The sequence below is a fragment of the Anomaloglossus baeobatrachus genome, unplaced genomic scaffold (genome assembly GCF_048569485.1).
Source record: "Anomaloglossus baeobatrachus isolate aAnoBae1 unplaced genomic scaffold, aAnoBae1.hap1 Scaffold_423, whole genome shotgun sequence".
NCBI lineage: Eukaryota > Metazoa > Chordata > Amphibia > Anura > Aromobatidae > Anomaloglossus > Anomaloglossus baeobatrachus.
In genome coordinates, this window is record NW_027443565.1 from 40364 (window position 1) to 45705 (window position 5342).

Here is a 5342-nt window from a genome sequence, read left to right on the forward strand (position 1 = left end):
ACCGCCATCCAAGACTGGCCGAGACCGACCACAGTGAGGGAAGTGAGGCAGTTTCTGGGCCTGGTGGGATATTACCGTCGCTTCATTAAGGGGTACACAAAGATGGCTGCCCCCATGCAAGACCTCCTCGTAGGACAGACCAAGGGTGGTAGATCCCTAGTAGCCCCATTGGTGTGGGAAGAAAAGCATGAGGAATCCTTCCGCCAGCTGAGAACAGCCCTGACCGGAGAGGAAATCCTAGCGTACCCTGACTACAGCCGCCCATTCATCCTCTACACCGACGCCAGCAATGTGGGCTTGGGGGCTGTTCTATCCCAGGTCCAAGACAGAAGGGAAAAGGTAATAGCTTATGCTAGCCGAAAACTCCGACCGACTGAGAGGAACCCTGAGAACTACATCTCCTTCAAGCTTGAGCTCTTGGCACTGGTGTGGGCTATCACCGAGCGGTTCCGCCATTACCTGGCAGCAGCCAAGTTCACCGCGTACACAGACAATAACCTGCTGACCCATCTAGATACGGCCAAGCTGGGCGCGTTGGAGCAGCGGTGGGTGACCAGGTTAGCCAACTACGATTTCACCATCAAGTACCGGGCCGGCCGTACCAACGTCAATGCCAATGCACTCTCCCGGATGCCCCACCTGTCGGAAGAGGGGCCAGAGGATGATGACCTCGAAGAGATCGAGTTGCCTGCATTTCACCGGCCATTCACTGAGAAGGTGCACGTCTACCAACAACGGGTGAACCTGGATCCGCTGCCCCGACAGGACTGGCAGGAAGCTCAGGACCAGGCACCTGCTGTCCGCCTGGTCAAGACTCTAGTGGAACAGGGTTCTGCTGGGATAGACCCTGCTGCCCCTGCCGAAGCCCAACGTCTGTGGCAAGAATGGACCCGGCTATACCTACACCAGGGGAAGTTGTATCGCGAGCTGATTAATCCAAAGACTCACGAGAAGATCCGCCAGCTGGTGATTCCCCAGGCTAACGTGCCCACCGTCCTGCAAGCATACCATGATGGTGCAGTGCACTTCGGGTGGAAGAAGCTAGAGATGTTGTTAAGAGAGCGGTTCTATTGGAGTGGAATGCGGGAATCTGTGGAGGCCTGGTGCCGAGAATGTGGCCCTTGCGCATTGAGAAGGAAGGACGAGGCCAGCCAGAAGGCACCCCTACACCCGATCATTACACACCAACCGCTGGAGCTGGTTGCCCTTGACCATGTAAAGCTCACCCCCAGCCGAAGTGGGTACACCTACGCTCTGACCATCGTAGACCACTACTCGAGGTTCCTGGTGGTTGTCCCAGTTAAGGACTTAACCGGCCGCACCGCTGCTAAGGCTTTCCAGGCTTATTTCTGTTGACCGCATTGGTACCCGGAGAGGGTGCTTACCGACCAGGGTCCGGCCTTTGAAGCAGAGGTATTCCAGGAATTCTGCCAGTTGTACGGCTGCAAGAAAATCCGGACCACGCCTTACCACGCCCAAACCAATGGCATTTGTGAAAAGATGAACCACTTGGTCCTGGGCCTCCTCAAGACGTTACCACTGGAAGAGCGGAACCTGTGGCTGGAGAATCTACCTGACCTGGTCGATATGTACAACAACATCCCTTCCAGCTCTACGAAATGCACTCCAGCATACCTGATGAGAGCTCGTCCCGGCCGGCTACCAGTGGATCTGGAAATGGGCTTGGAAGCTTCAGAAGCACTCCTGTCGACAGCTGAATGGGACACTCGGCGGAGGACACAGTACCGACAGGTCCAGGAGTATGTTGAAAAGAACTTGTGCCGGAGTCGGGGACAACAGGAGCAGTGCTTCAACAAGAAGGCGCCTGCCGGTTCCTTCCAACCTGGGGATGTAGTGCTGAAGCGGAAAAGAAGGGCCCACAAGCTGGATGATCAATGGGAAAAAACCCCGTATGTAGTCCAGCCCACAGGATGGGAGAATGGGAAGGCCTACCAGATCAGCCGTGACCAGGGGGGGACTTTGGCCACGGTTTCCCGAGACCACCTGAAGAAGTGCCCACCAGCATTGAGAGTAGCGGATGAGGCTCCAGTTCCCAGTCCAGTGGAGAAGGAAAAAGAGGTAATCCACACCATGATGGGTGATTTTCCAGCAGACTGGCCTACACAGAACGGTGCGGTGATCCTTCCAGTGATACTGTTCCCACAACCCGTGGATGAAGAAATGATGGAAACGGTTAACCGCGAGCCAGTGCCCAGGGATGTACCTGTACCCAGCTCCCCTACGCCTCCGCCTGCCCCACATGATAGCAGGGAGGAGGAACTGACTGTTCCCTCTGCCCCACTGCCTGTCACCACTGACACCGGATCCCGAAGGTCCACTCGCCCCAACCTAGGTAGACCCCCACTTAGGTACAGGGAAACTACTCTTTAAAAGGGGGGGGCTTTATGTGTTGAGTGTACCAGTTTGAAAGTTTTAAATGATAAGTAAAGATGATCAACCAAAGAAGTTTACCTGATTGAACCGTGATTAAACCGGCCGTTGCCGGCAACTGTTGTCCCCGTAGGGACTGTGCAACCATTGCGTAAGGAACTGCTTACGGACAAGCCCGAGAACTTGCAGGGCAACCACAAACTTAGTGCAATGTAAATAAAAATGTTTGTTGGCTTGACACCGTTACCGCCTCCGGAGAGGCTGATTTGGGAGGATGGGCCTGGAGGAAAGGGATGGCCTAGGCCCGCCACTACCGTAACCGGTGGCGATCCTCCGGGGGTTCAGGGGTCCCCTTGGACGTGGGCCCCCTGAAAGAGACAGAACCCGCTCGGGCAACTTGGTGCTGGACTGGGGTCAAGGGGTGCTGCCCGCTTCTTAGGGGCAGCATCAGGGCCAGGTTGTTTGGGTGGGAGAAGAGCGGAAGCTGTACCGTTGTAAAATGTTTATGATGCTTTTACATGTTTTACCGTTTTATTCTTTTTCAGTTGTGAAAATAAAACCGGTGATGGACGGGCAGCCCGCGGACGGTCTGCATTTTACTATAGGGGAATGTGGCGCCCTGGACAAGCCAGGTCGTCACAGGTACTACACCAACACGCTCTACACTCCGGCTAGGCACACCGAAGCTAAACACAAATCCTAGTTGCCTTCCTCCAGGGGCTGATGTCCACACCAGGGGGTGGGCCAGGCGGTTGATCCCACCCACCGAGGAGTTCACAGTCCTGGAGGCGGGAAAAGGAGTCAGATTAGAGATCAGTTTTGGAGTTAGAGAAGTGAAGAGGAGAGGAGACTGACCGTGTCCGTGTGTGTGGCCCGGGCACTCAGCAAGGTTGGCAGACGGTGGTGACCTTCTGCAGGAGAGGCTGATTGGAGTGAACCGTACGGACCGGGGATGGGCGGTGGCCCGCCGGTACCAGATCGGGGAGTGAAGAGAAGCCAGCACCATCCGGCAGGGCCTACGGACCCCGACCAGGCTAGGAGTCGCCGTAAAACCGGTCAAATCCGTTAGCGACAGGAACCTCCAGGGTTTCCCAGCAGTCAAGACCCGATTGAAGGCAACAGCTCACACCGTAGAGGGAAGCACAGTCACCGCCAAGGCTACAGTTCCCAGGGCCAGAGCCTGCGGGCAAAAGGGGCTCCCTCAGCATCCATCCAAGCTGGGGAGCGGGTTACCGGTGGGAAGCCCGCTAGATTTTGGGGGAATAAAAGGGGTCCACCACCACATCCCCACAGGTGCACACCCACCCATCAAAGAGAGCTATAAGCCAATACCACCTTCACATTGCCAGTGTACCAAGGACATGTTGAGCAACATGAAGGCGGCTGGGGTTATCCGTGACAGTTGTAGCCTTTGGGCAGCTCTGTTGATCCTGTTAAAAAAGAAGGACGGCACCACTCCCCGTATTGAGGAATCGCTAGCTGCATTGAGAACTGCAAATTATTTTTCTACCCTTGATCTCACTAGTCACTATTGGCAAGTGTCCGTTGCTGAGGCAGACCGGGAGAAGACCGCCTTCGCCACCCCTATGGGTCTCTGCGAGTTCAAAAGCATGCCCTTCGAGCTGTGCAATGCGCCAGGAACCTTCCAGAGGCTGATGGAATGCTGCTTGGGACAAGATTTTAGGGTGTATAAAAAGGGAGATTAGATCCCGTGATCCCAACGTATTGTTACACCTCTATAAATCACTTGTAAGGCTACATCTGGAATATGGGAACCAGTTTTGGGCTCCACATTTTAATAAGGACATTCAGAAGTTAGAGTCAGTTCAAAGGTGGGCAACTAGACTACTACAAGGAATGGAAGGCCTCCCATATGATGACAAGTTGAAAAAGTTATTAAGTGATTATTGGCTGCAATGGGGCTTTCTGGCTGGTGCCAGCCTCTCTTCTTAGCACACAGGAACCACAATCCCTACACCATGCTTCAATGGATTCTCTCATCCCAGCCCAGTAAAACTACATATTTTACACAGTCATAAGCAGCCAAAAGGGATCTATTCTATTCAATTGCAAATGATCTAGATAAGACTGAGAATAAGATACTGCACGGGACATAGCAGAGTTGGTCAAGTTGAGTGGAGATGAGTTTGCTATTTGGCACAGCTTTTTGCATCAATAAAGCAAGTAAAAGGTGTGAAAGATAAAAAAAAGGGTGAAAGTGTGAAAAGTGAATTGGCCAAATTGAGGTGCATATAAAGTTTTTGCTTTCTTTCAATTCACTAATGGGGCTCATTTGAATCAGGTGAATTGAGTTCTGCTTTTGGAAACTGGGTTAAGAAGGGGTGCACCGGTCCTGGAGGTACTGCAATACCAGGTCAATGCGTGGAGTGGACAGAGCAAGATTTTTTCCATCTCCTTGTTCTAAAAATCCATTTAATATATGGTCCCCAGAGAGGGGACGTATCAGATATTAAACTGATAAGAACAGATTTAATTTTTTTTTTTTCTGTTTATCAGTAGGACTTCAAAATAACAAAGGTGATCGCCTCCCGTTGCCTGGGAACCGTCCAGGCACAAGAGGGCTATGTGTCACCAGAAGGCGCACACACTTCCTCAAGGCCGGCAGACGTGCAATCCCAGGCACCTTCCAGTACCGACCAAGGTAGCGTCCTCCGAAACTACACTTGATCTTAGCCAAAAGGCCGAGAAGCTATAACCCGAATTGGTTACGGCCTTGAGTGGCACCCTGGCCTATACCGGACACATCTTAGGGAGAGGGAGACAAACCCACGCCTACAGAAGACATTTTGTCACTCAAGCCAACCCTTGAAAAGGCTGTTTTGCAGAGCAAAAACAAGAAGAATGGTGCTTTTTGCAGCCGCCGCCCACTGCAATGAATCTGAATAACTCCTCCTTTTGGACACAAGCACCTCCCCTCCCCCTTGCAGTCT

General features: G+C 52.9%; 1 pseudogene; it reads right to left on the minus strand.

The window, feature by feature from the left end:
* Positions 1-4728: 4728 nt before the first annotated feature.
* LOC142279075 (U2 spliceosomal RNA) lies at positions 4729-4934 on the minus strand (annotated as a pseudogene).
* Between the last annotated feature and the right edge of the window lie 408 nt (positions 4935-5342).